A 21,560-nucleotide genomic window follows, 5' to 3' on the forward strand; every position below is an offset into this window, starting at 1 on the left:
GGGCCTATTAAAATATCTGGCATGCAGTAGCATATATACGTGTGCACGTGGAATACACATACACACAAAGACAAATTGTAACTTTTGAGCTTTTTTCAAATAACTGAAGTGACTGATACTAAAAAAGACACTGGGGATGGTTGATTAGGTGGAGCACAGAGGATGTTTTAGGGCAGTGAAGCCATTCTTTTTAGTACTGTAGTGGTTAATACATGACAATAAGCAAAACCCATAGAGCTCTATAGCACGAAGAGTGAACTATAATGTAAGCAATTTTAAAAACAATCATTCAGGAAGTCGGCAGATGTCAGAATGAAATGCAGAATATGGCAAAGACAGCAAAATTTATTACGAATGTGTGAAACCCCACTGAAGGGAGTAAGAGAGTAAGATGTTGATCTAAGTAACTTTGGAAATGAGTGGGTTATTTTAGACTAAAGGCAAAATGAAATGTTCATAAGCACTGTATATACTGTAATGGATAAAGGTTTTTTTTTTGCCCAAGGGTATGGGTTAACAATTATTGAATGACTATTCATGCATACTGGAATTGAAAAATTAAATTTATGAATGGTGAATGGTGAGAGTCAGATTTCTTATGGTCAGAGTAGAAAGAAATAAGAAATAAGATAAGCAAGAAAGGAGGCTAAAATGATCAATGTGGTACTAGATTAGAGTTGGAGATATCAGTACAAACTCATGCTTAATTAATATAGCTATAGATGGTTACACATAGAAAACATTATAGATATGGGCATATACATGGGTTAGTACATACACATACATCTCCTTGTTCTATTCATTGAAAGGGTACAGAAGCAATGACACACAGAAAGCAAGGAACACACCTAGTGTCCAGATACTGCTTTCTAATTGCTTTTTCCAATAAAAGGAATCAGGGCTCCTTGGATAAATTGTTGATTCTAAGACTATGGCAAAAAAAAAGTATTCAAGATGAACCCAAAGCCAGAAAAATACGAAAGTACTCACACACAAAAATGATAGTGGTAAGCCAAAGAGATACAAGAACCAACTGAAAAAGCTCCCAATGGCCAAACCTGGAACAATTTGAGCAATAAAATAAATAAATTATCATCCAAAATATAAACAATACCATTACTCCACACTGATATAACAAATAGTTGAACAAATAAATAAATGGAGGTGTATAGACAAATTTCTCATGCAGAAGAATTACAAATAATGTTTGTAGATACTCTGCTTTCAAGGAGGGGGAGCATAACTCCCCACTGCTTTTAGTGTGGGTTGTATGCACTGGCTTTCTTCCAAAGCATATAACATGAAAATGAATCAATTAAAAAGTAACTTTGCAGTGTAGATACCTACCAAATATGATCTCAGCCAGGTAATCAAGGTCAATGTAAACAGAGATAAGTCATGTAGATGGAATGTACCCTTGATGTGATGTGATGAGAATGACCCCTAATCATTGTGGTCTTCCTCACTAAGAACTCATAATCCCAGTCTAATAATGAGATAAATATCAAACAAATCCAAACTGAGAAACATTCTACAAAATAACTGGCCAGTCCAGTATTCCTCAAAACTGTCAAGATGATAAAAAACAAAGAATGACTAAGAAATTGTCACAACATAGAAGCTCCATGAAGCTGTGACAACTAAATGTAACACAGTACCCTGGGTGGGATCCTGAACAGAAAAATCACATTAGAGGAAAAATCTAGAAAAGTGTGAATAAAGTACGAACTTTAGATGCAAATAATATACTAATATGGGCTCATTAATTGTAACAAGCCTAATATACAAATGTATGATGTTAATAATAGAGGAAAGCAGGCGTGGGGTCTACAGGAGCTCTCTGTACTATCTTCACAATAATTCTGTAAACTTAAAACTATTATAAAATTAAAAGCTTGTATTTTTTTAAGAAAAGGAGATTGGAAGATAAGTTTCAGAGAAAATAGTTGCATGCGAAATCAGGATATGGGAGCCAAAACCACAATATATTATTATTATTAAAAACAAGAAATTAAGAGGCAAGTTTCAAATTCAACTTTTATTTTAGGTTCAGGGAGTACATGTGCAGGTTTGTTTCATGGGTAAATTACATGTTCCTGAGGTTCAGTGTATGTATGATCCTGTCATGTAGGTAGTGAGCATAGTAACTGACATGTAGGTTTTCTACTCTCGCCCCCCCAACCCCACTAGTAGTCCCAAGTTTCTCTGTTCCATCTTTATGTCCATGTATAATCTTATCTGCTTATTTCTTTTGGAAATTGATCATTCCCATATCTGATGGTTCCCTTGGGACATAATCAGTACCAGAATCTTTAATTGATAATAAATAACTGACTTCAGTAAGTTCCCTAAACTCACTGTCTTCTATTCCTTTTCTATAAAATAAGTATAATAGTACTACAGACTAAAGAATGCTGTCCTAAATTAAATGAGATGGTACATTTAGTGCACTCCCACGGTGCCTGGCACATAGTAAGCCCTCAATAATTTTATTAGTATTCCCCCAAGCACCAATGATATAAATTGTGATGATTGTTATTATTCAGGAGTGAGCATTTTGGAGATAATATACATTCTGTGGTAAACTATTTCCCGTCTTCACTATTTCACAATCTTCCATGAAATCCTACCTGCTTCTATTTTGTTTCTGAGACCCAAGGACCTCTGAATTTTTCTTTTTATTTGGTGTTACTTCCCTAAAGCACATTCATTGTGGAAATGTGGAAAGCACATTGTGCATTGAGGAAAGCACATTCATTTTTTCCTCATTGATCCCTTTATTTTCCCAATATTAAGATCATTTTGATTACTCTATTTTTTTAAATGGTGTCACCAATATTCCAGGCTTGAAACCTCAAACTAACCTTTTAATCTTCTATCTTCTTACTCAATCCAGTTAGCCATCATCCTCTGCCAAAAATTGTCCTTTAAATCTCTCTCACATCTGTCCTTTTTCCTTCTATTTCATCACAACCTTTAGGATTTTTAAAACTCATTCCTTGATAGCTGTTATTATATCCTATCTGACTTTCTTGTTTTCCATGTCTCCTCATACTGGACTCTTTCCCCTTCACACAACAATATGTAAATATTTTATTGAATCAGCTGGACTCAGTAGGATAAAAGCAGAAAACAGCTTTATTCTTTCTTCCATTCAACTTCAAACAAGCTCATGAACTAATTCCTTGGCTACATCTGCCACAAGTTTCAGGCAGATCCTCTCAATTGTCTAGGCCCTTTTGATCACAAACAGTCTCAATATGGTCTACCACAATTTACACACTTTCACTTTCCTTGTTTTATCCCCATGTCCCAGAAAAAGAACTCATAAAGCTTGTGCCTGCAATAAGGGTGACAGCTTTTTTACTCCTCTATTCCTCATTCTCCTTCTTCCCTAGTCCTGGCTATTCTGACTGATAACTTGAGGCACAGTACTGGGAGAAAAGGTAATTAGAGATAAACAAAGCATGTCACAGGGCTGATAGAAGAGTTCCTATTTCTGGATGTAATGAATGCACAAGTACTGTTTTGTTTCAACTCACTTCTCCTTTGAAAAGCACTTTTGTGTTTTGTTTTGTTTTTTAAATTTTCTCTGCTAGGACCTTTGACTGCAGTTCCCAGGACACATTCCACGTAATTCCCTCATGGAAGGCGACAGATAACACACAGGTACCTTTTTCCAGAAAAATCTTCTCTCTCTCTGGTCTCTTCCACTCCACACATTTAAAAGGTGGAAGTGGGAGGTCACAAACACTAGCAGTGGTAGGTTTCCAGTCTGCTGGCATGCTCAGTGCAGGGAGCCCTGCAGGATCCAAAGCAGGTGTTTGATCCCTATCAAGTCATTCTCAATTTGCACTGAAATTAAGGTTTAAAAAAAGTTTCATTTTTACAGTCTTTTAAGACCAGTTTTGTCAACTCATACTTTTATTAAAAAAAAAAAAACATCATTAAATGCTTATAAAGCCCATAGGCTGTTTTTTAAATCTGAGATTATTAATTTAAAGCCTTCTCTTATCTTTCCTGATCAGTCATTCTCATCCATTTCCTCTACTTAGCTAATCCAAAAATTATTTGCTCCCCCAAATGTAATTATTGTTTTCTAAATTTTTATTTTATTGCATCACCATCCTCCAGCCTACTCTCTACCCTGTCAGGATTCTTCTAGACAACTGAAACTAAATGCAGTTAATTCACACAGAAAAGGAATTAATTAGAAAGATATTGGAGAGTTTACAGAATCAGGTAGAAAGCTGGAGAACTGTATTGGGAATGAAATTTAAAAAAAGGTAACCATGATCTGTTGAAGAGGCCCCCAACTTCATCAAGCACTCATCATTATACCACCAGGCTCTCAACTGCTCTTCAGCTACAGCAAACAATCTCTCTCCCTGGCCTGTCTGTTGGCTTCACTTCCACAAGATTTAAAGTCGTAGGCAGGAGCTCACACTCAGCCATGGCTAAATCACATGCTCACAACTCAAAAACCATGAGGCAAGGGAAAGTGATTTAGCATCAGATGTAAGTCAAATTTGACACGGTCTTTGGGCTGCACTGAGGTGGACGTTTGAGTTCAGCCACCCCTCAGCTGCTGAGGCCTCTGTTGCCTCACATGGAAACCTGGGCCCCCTGTGCAGCTTTCTCCCTTTGTCTCATTTCCATGTCCACCAATGAGAATGCTAATACACACCAGCCACCCTACTTCACAGATTCAAGAACAAAGAAAAAGACAGTACAGAAATGAAGCATCGCAGAATAGAAGTCAATGTGGAGCTGAGGAAAGCTAAGAAGGAGAAATGTAAGCTCATTTCCTGATGATGCTACTTCTCCACTGCAGAAGAACTGTAACAACCAGGATACTGTAAGTCGGTCCGTTGATGACATTGTCAAAGGTATAAATAACAACAATGTGGAAAGTCAGCTGTAAGCTACTCAAGCTGCCAGGAAACTACCTTCTGGAGAAAACCAGCCCCCCATAGACAACATAATCCAGGCTGATTTGCTTCCAACATTTCCATCCTTCTTGGGAAGAACTGATTGTAGTCCCATTCAGTTTGAATCTGCTTGGGCACTCACTAACATTGCTTCTGGGGCATCAGAACAGACCAAGGCTGTGGTAGACGGAGGTGCCATCCCAGCATTCATTTCTCTGCTGGCATCTCCCCATGCTCACATCAGTGAACAAGCTGTATGGGCTCTAGGAAACATTGCAGGTGATGGTTCCATTTTCCGAGACTTGGTTATCAACTGTGGTGCAGTTGACCCACTGTTGGCTCTTCTTGCAGTTCCTGATATGTCATCTTTAGCATGCGGTTACTTATCTTACGTGGACACTTTCAAACCTTTGCCACAAGAATACTCGCACCTCCTTTAGATTCTTTTGAGCAAATTTTTCCTACGTTAGTTTGATTCCTGCATCAGGATGATCCAGAAATATTAGCAGATATCTGCTGGGTTATTCCTTACCTTTCTGGTGGTCCAAATGAATGAAGTGACATGGTCGTGAAAACGGGGGTTTTGCCCCAACTTGTGAAGTCTCTCGGAGCTTCTGAATTGCCATTTGTGACTCCAGCACTAAGAGCCATTGGGAATATTGTCACTGGTACAGATGAACAGACTCAGGTTGTGATTGATGCAGGAGCACTCACCATCTTTCCCAGCCTGCTAATCAACCCCAAAACTAACAGTCGAATATCACAGCTGGCCACCAGGAACAGATAGAGCAAGTTGTGAATCATGGATTAGTTCCATTCTTCGTCAATGTTCTCTCTAAGGCAGATTTTAAGACAAAAAAGGAAACTGTATGGGCTGTGATCAACTATTCCAGCGGTGGAACAGTTGAACAGATTGTATACCTCGTTCATTGTGGCATAATAAAGCCACTGATGAACCTCTTAACAGCAAGAGATACCAAGATTATTCTGGTTATCCTGGATGCCATTTCAAATATCTTTGAGGCTGCTGAGAAACTAGGTGAAACTGAGAAACCCAGTATGAGTAAAGAATGTGGAGGCTTAGAAAAAATTGAAGCTCTACAAAACCATGAAAATGAGTCTGTGTGTAAGGCTTTGTTAAGCTTAATTGAGAAGTATTTCTCTGTAGAGGGAGAGGAAGATCAGTTTCTCTGCCAGAAACTACCTCTGAAGGCTGTACCTTCAAAGTTCAGGGTGGGACTGCTGGGACCTTTAACTTTTAGATTACGTAACTGAGGCAAAAAGTTGTGTACTATGTTTGGTATAAGTTTGTTTTACTGTTTCTCTACTAAGAACTCTTTTTAAATGGGGTCTGTTATTGTACCACTTTTTATGCTGAAACTATACTTGAACAGTTCCAAATTGTACATACTGTATGAAGCTTGTCTTTTGAATGGGTTTCTTATTTCTATATGGAATTTCATATCGCTCAGTGTCCTGTAAATAAAGAGTAAAGTCTACCCTTTTATTTACTTCAAAAAAAGAAAGAAGTCAAATTTATTATGTTTTGTACATAATAAGACTGTTTACAAAAAAATATCCTAAGAGAATATATTAAAAATGATTAGACTTTATGGAAAATATCTGCAAAATGATTGGGAACAAGACTTTTATGCAAAAGGTGAATGTCTTCCATATACAAAAACAAAGAGAAAATATGAGAAAGTAATCATTTAAACAACAAGGACAAACATACCAAAATACCTAAATTAAAGTTAAATATAGACCCATATAAAAAAACTACAATTAAATTCAGATATGTAACCAAATAATTTAATAAATTAAGACACTCAATATTCTTTAATGGAAAGACTATTTTAAAGGAGCTCTTTTTTTTTTTTTACCTCACTTATAATCCTGGATGAATTTGGATTAATATTTGTAATCACATGCCTTACTAAATACTGGGAATTTAGCATGTGAATTAAATTTTGTTAATTTGATTGAGTCTACTCATTTTTTGGAGAGGGGTAGTATTTATTGGTTCTGTGTGTGTCTGTGTGTATGTTCTGAAAATGGTTTGAAGTCAGTTTATAGAGATATAGATTAGCTTATACAGAGTCTATATAGAGATATATAGAATTTGAGACTTATTATACTTAATATTAAACATAAAATAATCAGAAAAAATACCTAAGCTCATAGTAAAGTTATGGCATTCATATTTGTACCCAAATAGGTGTTCATATTTTAAATCTGAACTATCACTAAAAATTATGTTAATTTTAGCCTAATTCCAACCTGTCCTTATTAAATATATCTTATTCATTGATGCACTCCATTATATTTCTGTCTAATTCAGAAACTAGATTGTTAGATTATGCTTACTTTTTTGTACCATTTTGTTCTGCTGTTAGAGGTTGGGCAGATGACAAAATAGGTTAAGATGGCCAAATCTCAACTGGAAGAACCTCATGTCTAATAATCAGCTTATACCCCTAACACAATGCCATAATTCATCGAGATTTGAGGAGGGTAGAGAATTAAGGCAAAAATTAATAAAGTTGAGAACAATTAAGGAACTTTTGTCAAACTGCTGGCAAACAAGGAGTATACAGTGGATGCCTAGATTATTTTTTACTTACTTTTCATTTCCAGAATTATTTGCTGCAAATTGTAATCAGAAATTGCCATCACTAAAGAATATCAGACTGCCAAAATCCCCGCGTAACCATATGAAACCTTCGGATCCTGCCTGATACCACTATTACTGTCCTAAAATGCTTTAGCTACATCTCCAAATCCTCACACGTTGTCTGCTTGCTCTAGAGCCACCTTGACCCTAAATAACCCCACACTGCGTGCAACCCATTGTGCCCCAGTCCTTGTGTTCTCTCAAGAATATGTGGATGTGCTTTCATTATTCACTTCATCTTGGTAAAGTGAGGGGTGGGTTTGCTTACAAAAACAAAACAAAGAACAACAACAACAAAAATCTGAAGTATTTTTTAGCTAGAAAGTTCCCCTTCAGATACAGTTACAGTCAAATGGATCCATTGGTTACTTATATCCTTTTCGGTGATCTCTACTGACTGAAAAGATATTTTTGGTTTACTGAGAATGTTTAAGTTCCCATAGTCAAATTGCCTTCATTCCCAGTGTTACAAAGCAGCCTCATAAGTAGTTCCTGGTGTGGAAGGGATGTTTCCCAACATACTCATTCAGAAGGACAAAGCATCCATTCACTTATTCAACAAATATTTATTGAACCAGTACTGTGTGCCAAACACTGGGTATTTGGTGGTGAATTAAAAAGGACAAAACCCCACGTTTTCATAGATTCTTACACCTGGTAGGGAGAAACAAATAATAAACCAAATAAATAGGTAAGCCACTTTCTGGATCTATGTCAGACTATTTCAATGACATTGTTCCTTGAGGACACAAAGATTACAGTGTCCACTGACTTCTGGCTGGTCAAGATCTTATTTCTAGGAATTTTCTCTGCCACTTTTCCTTCTTGCTGGGTATAGCTGCTCCAGGGTTTTTCTTTGCTACTACACACAATTCCCGAAATGTCTACAATTTAATGAGTTTCTGCTAAAAACAGTCCTCCCCCCAGCAAGGCCCATTAAACACACAGAGGTACAATGATTGGAAAAGAATCACTGTTTATTATAATACAAGAAGAAGTAAGGTGAGAATGTATAATATTTATTAAATGTTTATGATATCATCCAAAAACTATCATAAACTATAATAAATACAGCAGCTGTTTCTTCCACCATTTCACTGCTCAACTGTTTTAACTGGCAATTCAGGTTTTAATATTTTCACTCTTTACCTTTTTATGATACTGATTGGCCTAGTGATACACTAATCAACCTTCATAAAAAATCTTATTACATGGCCAGTTAGATACAATAAATCATATGTTCAAGATGTAAAAAGATAACACACATTATTGAAACAACTTTATCAGAAATGAAAGTATGAAACTTTATTGGGCACTGTGAATCTGGCGGGTGTGAAGACTAAGCTCTGAGCTCAAAAGCTAAATTTTTAATTTGGCTGTTTTTGAAGTGATGGAGTTTCTGTCTGTTTTAACACTTGTGGTGTGAAGATAAGTTTTGCAGAATTAGAGATAAGTTAACATTGCTTTGAAAGTATTTGCACTTTATCTTTTTGATAAGTGTCTTTTAAGAACAATAAAGAGATTTATTTCTGTCAAGTACTAGTGAAAATATTATGAGTGTTCTCAACTGCTTTGGTATTTTATCAAAGGCATGGTGTATACGTGACAGTTGAAGTCTGAAAGATGGGATACTAGATAAAGTTTGACAAGTAATAGAGTAGAGGAGGGAGGGGAGAAGAAGAGAGGTAATAAATCTTCCATTTGTCTTTTTCTAATGGACTACATATTAAGAAAAATCAAACCAAGCATATCTGTAAGAGAATGTCAATTAACAAATTCATTGATTATGGTACTTTTTATAGTTCCATGAAGGGCAACCATTTTTTAGTTATAATTCTGTATCATAATCAGTGAGTTTGCTAATAGACACTCTCTTACAGATATGGTTAGTTTGCTTTATTGAAGATGTTGGCTTTTTATAAAATGTAAATTTACCCTTATAGTTAAACACTTACTGACTTATGATAGAGAAACTGGTAATGACCAGTTGACTATTTAGGAGTTGAAAATAGAAGGGTTATAAGTCATTCAAAACAAAAGATTTGTTCATATTTGTTTCTCTCTCTCTTTTTTTTTTTTTTTTTTTTGAGTGTTAACCTTCAAAACGCAATGACACCTTATCTAAGTCAGCACTCTGCACACTGTTGTCCATGACTGTTTGCTATTGGTCTACACAAGTAGAGGAACTGAGTGGATGGGTTTCTAAATCTTTAGAGCTATTTAACAGAGCAATTTAATGCCTGTTTAATAAAAATAGGAGCTATTAAACTTTATGTATTTCATTTTTCTAGTTATTTATTCTCACTATAGTTTACAAATGTATTTGTCTGCAACATGAGGAAGTTTTTCTTTTTAAAAAATGTTCCTTCACCAAAGATAGAAAACAAAATAAAAGACAGTAGGTATGGGGAAATGCAGGTTCAGTTTGTTTTCTTTTACTTGTAAAGGACAAGTTTTTCAAAAATTGCGCCATAGAGGTTAAGACAGTTTCTTAGAGGATCTTTTCTTCCTTTTATTTCCTTTTGCTTCCCCTTTTGCTTTCAAGTGTAAGTAATTTGCTCTAGCATTGATTTCATTGGGTCAAATATATTGCTTCCAAGGTCTTCTGCGAAGCAATTTTTTTTTACTTTACTTCATTTGTTCATTATTTCAAGAACTTTCCTTTAAATTTTTGACATATGCACATATTTTTAACAGCAATTTTACACCTTAACTAGAGCCAATTTCATACCCTTGGTAATACAGTAGTAATTGGTTGCTTATCTCTCTTTTTCATTCCCGCCATGGATTTATCCATGCTCAATGACTGTCGGTTGCAGAATGTGGCCTTTGTCAAGCTTTCTTTTCATAAGCTTTCAGTGGTTTAGAATTAGAAATAATGGAAAAATTCTTGCAGTCACAAAACTATACTCTCTCTGCTATCACATCAATTTAATGACAGAAGCAAACAGTTACGTATATTTAGGTTTCTCTACTTCTTCACCCTGTGCATTGCCACAGCTGTCTATGGATGATAAGGATATGCAAAAATATTCAAGGAGCAAAGAAAAAGAACAAGTAAGGAAAGCTCTTTATTTTCAGTCCTATGAAATAATCAAGTTATTCATCTTAGGAACAAATCCTGTTGTAGTGTTGACAACTGGAAGTTAGATTTCTAACAAACTAGAAAAGTACCCTCAAACGGCAGACTCTGACATATGGAAACTCAGTTAAAAATCTGCTTATAGCTTTTTTTCTATTTTGTTTAAAACTGTTATAGGTTAGTGTATTAGTCTGTTTTCACACTGCTGATAAAGACATATCTGAGACTGGGAAGAAAAAGAGGTTTAATTGGACTTACAGTTCCACACGGCTGAGGGGGCCTCAGGAACATAGTGAGAGGCAAAAGGCACTTCTTATATAGTGGTAGCAAGAGAAATAACAGTGAAGCAAAAGCAGAAACCCCTGATAAACCCATCAGATCTCATGAGACTTACTCACTATCACAAGAATAGCACGGCAAAGACGGGCTCCCACAATTCAATTACCTCCCCCTGGGTCCTTCCCACAACACGTGGTAATTCTGGGAGATAAAATTCAAGTCGAGATTTGGGTGAGGACACAGTCAAACCATATCATTCCACCTCTGCCCCTCCAAATCTTATGTCCTCACATAAAACCAATCATGCATTCTCCGCAGTCCCCCCAAGTCTTAACTCTTTCAGCATTAACCCAAAAGTTCACAGTCCAAAGTTTTATCTGAGACAAGGCAAGTCCCTTCCTCCTATGAGCCTGTAAAATTGAAAGCAAGCTAGTTACTTCCTAGATACAATGGGGGTACAGGTATTGGGTAAATACAGCCATTCCAAATGGGAAAACTTGGCCAAAACAAAGGGGTTACAGGGCCCATGCCAGTCCGAAATCCAGCGAGGCAGTCAAATTTTAAAGCTCCAAAATGATCTCCTTTGACTCCAGGTCTCACATCCAGGTCATGCTGTTATGAAATATGGGTTCCCATGGTCTTGGGCAGCTTTGCCCCTGTGGCTTTGTAGGGTACAGCCTCCCTCCTGGCTGCTTTCACGGGCTAGCATTGAGTGTCTGTGGCTTTTCCAGGCACACGGTGCAAGCTACCAGTGGATCTACCATTCTGGGATCTGGAGGACTGTGGCCCTCTTCTCACAGCTCCACTAGGCAGTGCCCCAGTAGGGACTCTGTGTGGGGTTCTGACCCCACATTTCCCTTCTGCACTGCCCTAGCAGAGGTTCTCCATGAGGGTGCTGGCCCTGCAGCAAACTTGTCTGGGAATACAGGCATTTCCATACATCTTCTGAAATCTAGGCAGAGGTTCCCAAACCTCAATTCTTGACTTCTGCATACCTGCAGGCTCAATACCACATGGAAGCTGCCAAGGCTTGGGGCTCCCACCCTCTGAAGCCACAGCCTGAGCTGTACATTGTCCCCTTTCGGCCATGGCTAGAGTGGCTGTGACATAGGGCACCAGGTTCCCAGACCGTGCACAGCACAGGGACCCAGGGCCCTGCCACGAAAACATATTTTCCTCCAAGGCCTCTGGGTCTGTGATGGGAGGGGCTTTTGTGAAGTTCTCTGATATGGCCTGGAGACATTTTCCCCATGGTCTTGGGATTTAACATTAGGCTTCTTGCTACTTATGCAAATTTCTGCTGCCAGATTGAATTTCTTCTCAAAAAATGGGTTTTTTCTTTTCTACTTCATCATCAGGCTGCAAATTTTCTGAACTTTTATGCTCTGTTTCCCTTTTAAAATTGAATGCTTTTAACAGCACCAAAGTCACCTTTTGAATGCTTTGCTGCTTAGAAATGTCTTCCACCACCTACTTAAATCATCTCTCTCAAGTTCACTGCTCTACAAATCTCTAGGGCAGGGGCAAAATGTCGCCAGTTTCATTGCTTAAATATAACAAGAGTCACCTTTGCTTCAATTCCCAATAAATTCCTTATCTCCATCTGAGACCACCTCAGCCTGGAACTTATTGTTCATCTCACTATCAGCATTTTTTTCAAAGCCATTCAACAAGTCCTTAGGAGGTTCCAAACTTTCCCACATTTTCCTGTCTTCTTCTGAGGCCTCCAAACTGTTCCAATTTCTGCCTGTTACCCAGTTCTAAAGTCACTTTTACATTTCAGGGTATCTTTTCAGCAATTTCCCACTCTACTGGTACCAATTTACTGTATTAGTTTGTTTTCATGCTGCCTAAAGATATACCCAAGACTAGGAAGAAAAAGAGGCTTAATAGGACTTACAGTTCCACATAGCTGAGGATGCCTCAGAATCATGGTGGGAGGCAAAATGTACTTATATGGTGGCAGCAAGAGAAAATGAGAGGGAAGCAAAAATAGTAACCCCTGATAAACCCATCAGATCTTGTGAGACTTATGCACTATCATGAGACTAGCATGGGAAAAACCAGCTCCCATGCTTCAATTACCTCCCCTTGGATCCCTCCCACAACACATAATTCTGGAAGATACAATTCAAGTTGAGATTTGAGTGGGGACACAGCCAAACCATATCAGTTAGCTTTACCCTTGAGCAGAGAAAGAAAGTGTCTTTGAGATATAAATTAAAGAGGCTCCTAAAAGGCAATTCTTGAAATGCATTCAGAAGCCAAGATAAATTGATAGAGGTGAGGATAGATGAAAAGATGTGTGATTAAGCAAATATAGCAAATATTAATTGTAGAATTTAGATAGTGGGACTATGGGTGTTCACCATACAATCTTTTCAACTTTTCTGCATGTCTGAACTTTTTTCATAATAAATGATTTGGTAGGAAAAAGGCAATTTTTCCTCCCTGGACCCAAAAGTATCTCTGCGGGCCCAAATGTGTCTTCCCAAAGTTCTGTCAGGCCCTCTGAAATGCCCCATTAAATACTATAAAGTCTTGTTAGATTATTTCACAGTATCTTTCTTTTGAAATGCTAACTCAGACAGGATATGAAAAAACATTGTTAGAAGAAAACTTATGATTAATCAACTTATACAGCTGATATTGGTATTATTTCATTTAATTCTTCTGAGAACTTTTTAAAATTAGGCATAATTTTGGTGTCAAGATCATATTTTTAGTAACAGTAGCTCCTTGGGTCCTATAATTTAACAGAAATCACAACACCATAGATTTTACTAATGTGTTAATGACTTTGGGGCAATGGGAGCAAAGAAATGAAAAGAAAGCTCCCAAGTAAACATTCTGAATAATTATTTAAGAAAGAGAATAATACCTTCCTCATCTTTCCATCATAATCCAATTACTAACCTTGTTAAAGCATACCTTAGGGGACCCTGTCCTGTCTTCTGGTGAGTTTCGGCATTTTGGTTTTTGTTTGTCTGTTTTTGCTCTGTTAGAGACAGAGCCTCGCTCTGGAGTGCAGTGGTGGAGTGCGGTGGTGCAATCTCAGCTCACTGCAACCTCCATATCCCAGGTTCAAGCTATTCTCCTGCCTTAGCCTCTCAAGTGGCTGGGTCTACAGGAGCACACCACCAATCCCGGTTAATGTTTGCATTTTAGTAGAGACGGGGTTTCACCATGTGGCCAGGCTGGTTTAAAACTCCTGACCTCAAGTGATTCACTCGCCTCAGCCTCCCAAAGTGCTGGGATTACAGGCATGAGGCACTGTACCTGGCATCTCAGCATTATGAAACATTAAACTCAACATCTTGGTACTGGGTGATCATAGTAAAGCCAAATATTAACTCTTAAAATGAAAGAATTACAATCATACAGTCTTTCCTCTATCTATATCTCAAATCACGGAGAACTACAAGTGACTTCAAGTAAAGGAGCAAAAGGAAAAGAAGGATCATTGTTGTATGACAAAATAACACTGTGGCTTGGGAGATAAAATGTCCTGTCTTTGGCTTAACCTCGTATAACAGGTAGAGAACAGATTCTGAAGTCCACAGCTCTTTGAGTCGGGTGTCTAGCAGAGCTCATCCCATTCTAACTGAACATACTCCTTTAAGCTCCTCAATAGATGGCATTATCCAGAAATTTAATCAAAAATAAGGAACAGAGTGGTTATGTAACTTGTCCAAAGCTACACAGCTAGAGAGTGGGGGAATGAAGCTCAAACACAGAACTGTTTGACATTAAAAATGTTCTTGTACTCTGCACCAAGTTATGATTTAAACTTAATATAAGCATTGAGGAGAATAGCAGCTTTCACCTGAAAAGGGAATAATATTCGTATGCACAACAGTACCTAGAGATAGCATCAAGACAACCCATGGGTAGGGTATCAAGAGAGCCTGAAGCACAATAAAAGATAAGGCATCAGAAGCAGTGAAAAGTACAAAGAAAGGAAAATGGGAAGGCATCAATAGTAACCTCACCTTTTCCCATTTTGTTAACCCTATGCATTATTTCAGTTATGTCCATGATAATATCATATAGTGTGGTTTTCCCAGGATAATTTATACCTATTGTCCTGCATAATTATTAGCAAAAATTTTCTGTTTAGATTATAATTTATATGTCCACTCTATTTAGACTGGAATGATGTGTATTAGCAAATGATTCATTAGAGAAAAAAAAATGTATCTACGAGAAGGATCCCTTTTAAGTTGGGTGTAATCATACTTAAATGGTAATCGAAAATATTTTGTGCAGCTATCATTTAAGTAACTCTGTAACTCATTGGCTTCTACTTTTTAGTAAATCAGTCCAACTAGGATGACTGTTTTATGAAGAATCCTTGAACTCATAGAAATATTGTTATTCTCATTTCAGAAAGTGGTCTCTCTGGTCTGGGCATATTGCCCACATTCACAGGTAATTGTTCTCCATCTATCACACTTACATGATTATGTAAATGGTAATTCTATGTTCAGTATAAATTTTCACTTGTGCTTTCAAATATGAAATAAAGCCTGTTTAGAGAATGAGAAACTACCAACTCTGATTCTTAAAGTTTAGTCCCCAATTTACCTTGTATTTATATCTTAATTTATATATGTGGTAAAATAAATGGTGACAATGCTCTTAAAATTAAATGGGCTAAAATATATTTAACTGCCTGCAAAAGCTAGTTAAAATTTCTAAGTTTGTTTAAATGTTATATAGTTACAGTTTATAATAAGTCATACTTTGTCAAACTGCTACACAAAAATATGTTATCTAGATCATGCAAAAGGAGCCTTTGGGCAGAGTTCAAAGTAAATTCTGATTGCGCATGTCAAGTCATTGATAAACCTAAGAGAGGAAATTGGGAAATATAGGTGCATATCTCCCTAAGAGATCTCTGTAAGAAATGGAGTCTCTCCTGTCAACATCAGATCACTAATTAACTATGCCACCTTGGACACATCATCTCACTTCATTAGAGCTGTTCCTTCATTTACAGAATTAAGATTTGTGGTTTAAGGCTTTTCTGGCTGTAAAATTCTAGAAAAAAATAATATTTTGACCACAGTTTGAAAAAAAAAAAAACTCATTATTCTATGTTAAGCTTTTTTTTTTTTTTTTTGAGACGGAGTCTTGCTCTGTCACCCAGGCTAGAGTGCAGTGGCGCAATCTCGGCTCACTGCAAGCTCCGCCTCCCGGGTTCACGCCATTCTACTGCCTCAGCCTCTCCGAGTAGCTGGGACTACAGGCGCCCACCACCACACCCGGCTAATTTTTTGTATTTTTTAGTAGAGACGGGGTTTCACCGTGGTCTTGATCTCCTGACCTTGTGATCCGCCCGCCTCAGCCTCCCAAAGTGCTAGGATTACAAGCGTGAGCCACCGTGCCCAGCCCCTATGTTAAGCTTTTTGAATCCTGAATAAAAGAAATCAGTACGACTGTAGGACACACTGAACGTTTAGTGTGCATCAAACACTGTGCCAGGTACTCTATGTTGTAGCTTTTGACACTTCAATAATCCTGTGAAGGGCTGAGGAGGAATGCTATACCTGAGAATAAGACACTGCTACAGAAGTTAAGAAGAAATCACTTAGGCAGGTAGCAAGGGCATGGGAGTCTTCAGTAAGGCTTTCTTTTTAATGAAAAGCAGCCCCAAACCATTTTCTAACAAAGAGCAGCCTGTAAAGTCCAGCTGTAGACATAGACAAGCAAGCTGGGAGTTTGCACAGGTGAATGCTGGCAGGAACCAGGGACTAGACATGTTCAAGAATGCAGCTCCATCTTCCCTCTCTGCCAGCCACGTGTACAGTAAGGAGCAGACAAGATGGTGCTGGCCAAGGGGAAAGTTCATTTCCATTATAGGATTAGGGTGGAGAGACCAGCCTTCCCCACATACTACATAAACGTCATACCTGATCAAACCAATCCATAAGCCCTACATAAATCAGACACCACCTCCTCAAGCTGAACTATAAAATCTGGCACGTGTGCCACCAGCTGGTCTTTTCCACTTTTCCATTCAAAGAACTCTCTCTCTAGAGAGAGAGAGAGCTGTTTTCCTTTTTCTTTTCTTCTGCCTATTAAACCTCCACTCCTAAACTCCTCATGTGTGTTCATGTCCTAAATTTTCCTGGTGAGAGACGATGAACCCTGGGTGTATACCCCAGAAAATGTAGCCACCTCATATGGGGGACCTCGTCTAGGATACCGAAGTACAACATTCACTGAAACAGTGAGTAGAGGAGCGGACTCCAACTTTGTCCTCTCTTTTCAGGGCTCTCAGCCTCTATTTTAGAAGCAAATCAAATCAATAATGGGCATCCGTTAGCCAGTTAAAAACACAGTTAGCATGGCTGTCATTCTTTAAGACTTGCATGTGAGGCTTGCTGGGGAGAACATGGAGAATCCCCCAGTACCCACGAGTTCCTGGGCATATTGGCCATGTTTGAACCAACTTACTTTCACGGAGGACTTAGATGTTGCGGGGGGCTGGAAGAGGTTTTGAAGTGACTGAAGATTTCTGGCTGGGGCTACTCCCCAGTGTTATCCAGAGGCTTCTGGACTGACCCCAGCCTCCGACCACCCAATGGGGTGTCAGCAACAGGATCTCCAACTTTCCTATCATAATTTCCTCCTTTCCTATCTGCAACTACCATGTCTCCCGTCCTCTCTGTGTATGCAATGTGTGGGAAGTTTTACAGTTCAGGGAAGTAATCTTGTTTGGCAAGATCAGGGAATGTCATAGTAACCAGGGATATAACTCAAAGGGTGTCTTTGTGAGTTTCTAGGAAGAGAGGGTGCCGCCTCCTACAGTGAGTATCACTCTCTGCCCTTGGTCTGGAGAGCACATGGAACTTCCAGGTCTCTCTCTGCCCTTGGTCTGGAGAGCGCATGGCATTTCAAGGTCAACAGCACCACCTAGTGGAATAGGGATCCTCTCCATGAGGCACATTGTGTAGGTCCTTTACCAAAACACTCTAGCTTCCCAATTCTCTTCTTTTTTGCACTTCTCTACTAGAAATCAGGCTTCATGTTGCTTCTGTAAACTGGAAAATTCTGCCTTCAACAACTAGGAGTAAAATATTCTCCAAAGCCAAATTTTAGTCTCTATACTGTCCCATCACCAGGAAAATAGCCATTTAGTCCCTATGTTCTTTGAAGGCACATATTCTGCCTCCAGTTAGAATGGTACTTAATTAATAAGGGGATTTTAAGTTCAGAAGTTAACCAGAACCATTCTCTAAGGGTGAAGGCTTTAGCATGGGCTGTAACAGCAGTATATAGAGCTCAAACTAGCACACTGCCTCTGTTAAGGAGGGAAGTGCAACAGTTGCCCAAATGCAACTGTCACATTGTCTCTCTCAAGATCCCTTTTTTTTTTTTTTCCCTGAGGAGCCAGGCAGGTCACAAAAGTCTAGGAAATCAAAGGGAAGTCACAGGCAGAGGACTAAAATCACATGGATGACTATGACTAATCCCAATCTCTTAGTTCCTCTGTTTCCATAGCTGGAGGTCATGCCTGCAACCATGGGCAGCACATTCAACAACATACCAGCCGCCAGGAACCACGGAGAAAAAACAGCAGGAGGGACACCCCCACTGTCTTCCCATCCACCCTGGGTCACATGAAAAGTAAGGAGACTAAAGGGATGCCTTTTTCTCACTTCTCTTTCTAAATGGGTAACAGACCATCTTCAGCTTGCACCTCTCTGGAGTGCATTCTGAAACACAAGGACTCTTTGACCCTGAGACTTTTAACAAAAAGCAGTTCATTTTCTTTTGCACAAGGGCATGGCCTTCTTATGCTCTTGAACCAGTCTCGCCTTTGGAAGGGAGCCTTAATTTTAATGTTATCCAACAATTAGATCTTTTCTGCAGACAGGAGGAAAATGGTCCAAGGTAACTTATGCATAAGCTTTCTTTGCCCTGCAAGACAACCCAGACCTTTGCAAGCATTGCACAATCAACCCAGCCCTTTTAGCAATCATATCTGGCAGGACCAAACTGAATGATTCCCCAAGACTAGAAAAGCAACTTCCAGGGAAACCATCTGAGGCAGCTATTGGGTATCCTAGCCCTTCCAGTTCCCCTTATCTGGGGCCACTTCCAACCACACCACCAGCTCTTCTACCTCCACCATCTCCAAAATTTCCCACTCCCCCACCTTCACTCTTACCCCTATAGGAAAGGCACAATGGAGGTGATGTCACTAGGGTTCAAGTTCCCTTCTCATTTTAGGACCTTGGGCAAGTAAAGGAAGACTTAGGCCAATTTTCCGATGACCCTAATAAATACATAAAAGCCTTCCAAAATTTAACTCAGGTATTTGACCTCTCATGGAGGGATGTTACGCTGCTCCTAAGCCAAACCCTAACCACAATTGAGAAGCAGGCAGCTCTGAGGGCGGCAGAGAAATTCAGAGATGAGCAATATGTCTCCTACAGTAGGTCTAAAAGGAAAAGAGAAAATAGGGAAGGGAAACACCATTCCCAATAGAAGCAGTTCCTCTTGACAACCCTAATTGGAATCCCAGTGGTGCTACAGATGAATGGAAAAGAAAACATTTTTTAATGTGCACACTGGAGGGCCTATAAAGAACTAGGGCCAAACCCCTTAATTACTCTAAACTGTCCATGAGAAGAGAATACTGCAGCCTTCATGGAATGACTGAGAGAGGCACTAATAAAGCACACAACTCTATTCCCTGAGTCAGCAGAGGGACAATTCATCCTAAAATAGAATTTTATTACACAGGCAGCTCCCAATATTAAAAGGAAACTTCAGAAGCAGGCTATAGAGACCAGATAGTACCTTAGAGAACCCTCTGAAGGTGGCCACCTCAGTCTTTTATAATAGGAACCAGGAGGAGAACCAAGAGAAAGAAAGGAAGAAAATGGAAGGACAGAGGCTCTAGTAGCTGCTTTGAAGCCTGGCAAAGTCCAGGATCCCCAAGGTGCATCCACTAGTTGCTATCAGTGTGGCAAGTCAGGGCACTTTAAGAAGGAGTGTCCAGGTAGCAAGAAGAAACCACCACGACCCTGTTCAGCATGTGGCAGGGACCACTGGAAATCAGACTGCCCTTGAAGATGAAGGTCACTGGGTTCAGAATCAGTCTCACAGATGGCCCAACAGGACTGATGGATCCCAGGGTTCAAACCCCTGGCTTTGGCAGCTCAAACTGCCATTACAGCACTGGAGCCTGAGATGATTCTGGAAATTGAAGGAATGAAGGTAGATCTCTTTCTGGACACTGAAGCCAGCCTCTCTCCTTTCCTCTCCAATCCAGGCCTCCCCTCTTCTTATAATACAACCATCAGGGACATCTCAAAAAAAACTCTAAATTGATATTTTTCTCAACTCAGTTGCAGATGAGGAAACCTAATGTTTACACATGGCTTTTTTTTAAATTTAAATAAAATATTTATTAATCAAAACATACAAAATACATTTAGGGTTATTTTTATTTTTTTAAATTTTATTATTATTATACTTTAAGTTTTAGGGTACATGTGCACAACATGCAGGTTTGTTACATATGTATACATGTGCCATGTTGGTGTGCTGCACCCATTAACTCATCATTTAGCATTAGGTATATCTCCTAATGCTATCCCTCCCCCTCACCCCACAACAGTCCCCGGTGTGTGATGTTCATGCCAGAAAGCCCCACTCATTTGTTAGGTAGAGACATTTTAGCTTGCATGGAGGCCAGCATCCTTATAGCCCCAGGACAATTGCTTTGTCTCCCACTGGTAGAAGCTGATATCAATCCATAAGTGTGGACAACTCAAGGGAAAATCGGTCAAGCTTTAACCACTAGCCAGTTCAGATATATCTTAAGGATCCCACTTCTTTTCCTAACCAGGAGCAATATTCCTTAAACACAGAGGATAGGAAAGGGCTAGAAGCTATTATTAATAATCTGAAGATGCAGGGTCCTCTCAAACCCTGTAACAGCTCCTGCAAAAACCTAATATTAGGAGTGCAAAAACCCAATGGGTAATGAAGAGTAGTTCAAGACCTCTGCCTCATTAATGCGGCCAAAGTCCCAATCCATCCAGTAGTACCTAATCTCTATACCTTGCTGACCCAAATATCTGAGGGAACTAAATGGTTTACAGTCCTAGATTTAAAGAATGCCTTCTTCTTTATACCATTACATCCTTACTCTCAATACCTGTTTGCCTTCAAAGATCCCTCTGACCAAACCATCCAGTTAACATGGATGGTGCTGCCTTGGGGATTTCGAGATATCCCTCATTTGTTTGGACAGGCATTATCAAAAGACCTCACTGAGTTTTCTCATCTTCAGATCAAGATTTTGCAATAAGTGGGTGATATACTGCTCTGTACCCCAACTGAGGAAGCTTCTCAGGAAGGCACTGAAGCTCTTTTTAATTTATTACCTGACAGAGGATATAAGGTTTCAAAATCTAAGGCCCAGCTTTGCAAAACCTCAGCGAAGTTTCTGGGTTTAGTGCTGTCTGAAGGGACCAAAGCACCAGAGGAAAAAAGGATTAAGCCCATTTCCTCCTTCCCCCTCCCCAAACCCTCCAGCAACTAAGAGGATTTTGGGGCATTACAGAATTTT

General features: G+C 39.0%; 1 pseudogene; it reads left to right on the forward strand.

The window, feature by feature from the left end:
- The first annotated feature begins 4,594 nt into the window (after positions 1–4,594).
- LOC129479529 (importin subunit alpha-1-like) lies at positions 4,595–6,475 on the forward strand (annotated as a pseudogene).
- The last annotated feature ends 15,085 nt before the right edge of the window (positions 6,476–21,560 follow it).

The sequence above is a fragment of the Symphalangus syndactylus genome, chromosome 3 (assembly GCF_028878055.3).
Source record: "Symphalangus syndactylus isolate Jambi chromosome 3, NHGRI_mSymSyn1-v2.1_pri, whole genome shotgun sequence".
In the NCBI taxonomy this organism is placed as follows: domain Eukaryota; kingdom Metazoa; phylum Chordata; class Mammalia; order Primates; family Hylobatidae; genus Symphalangus; species Symphalangus syndactylus.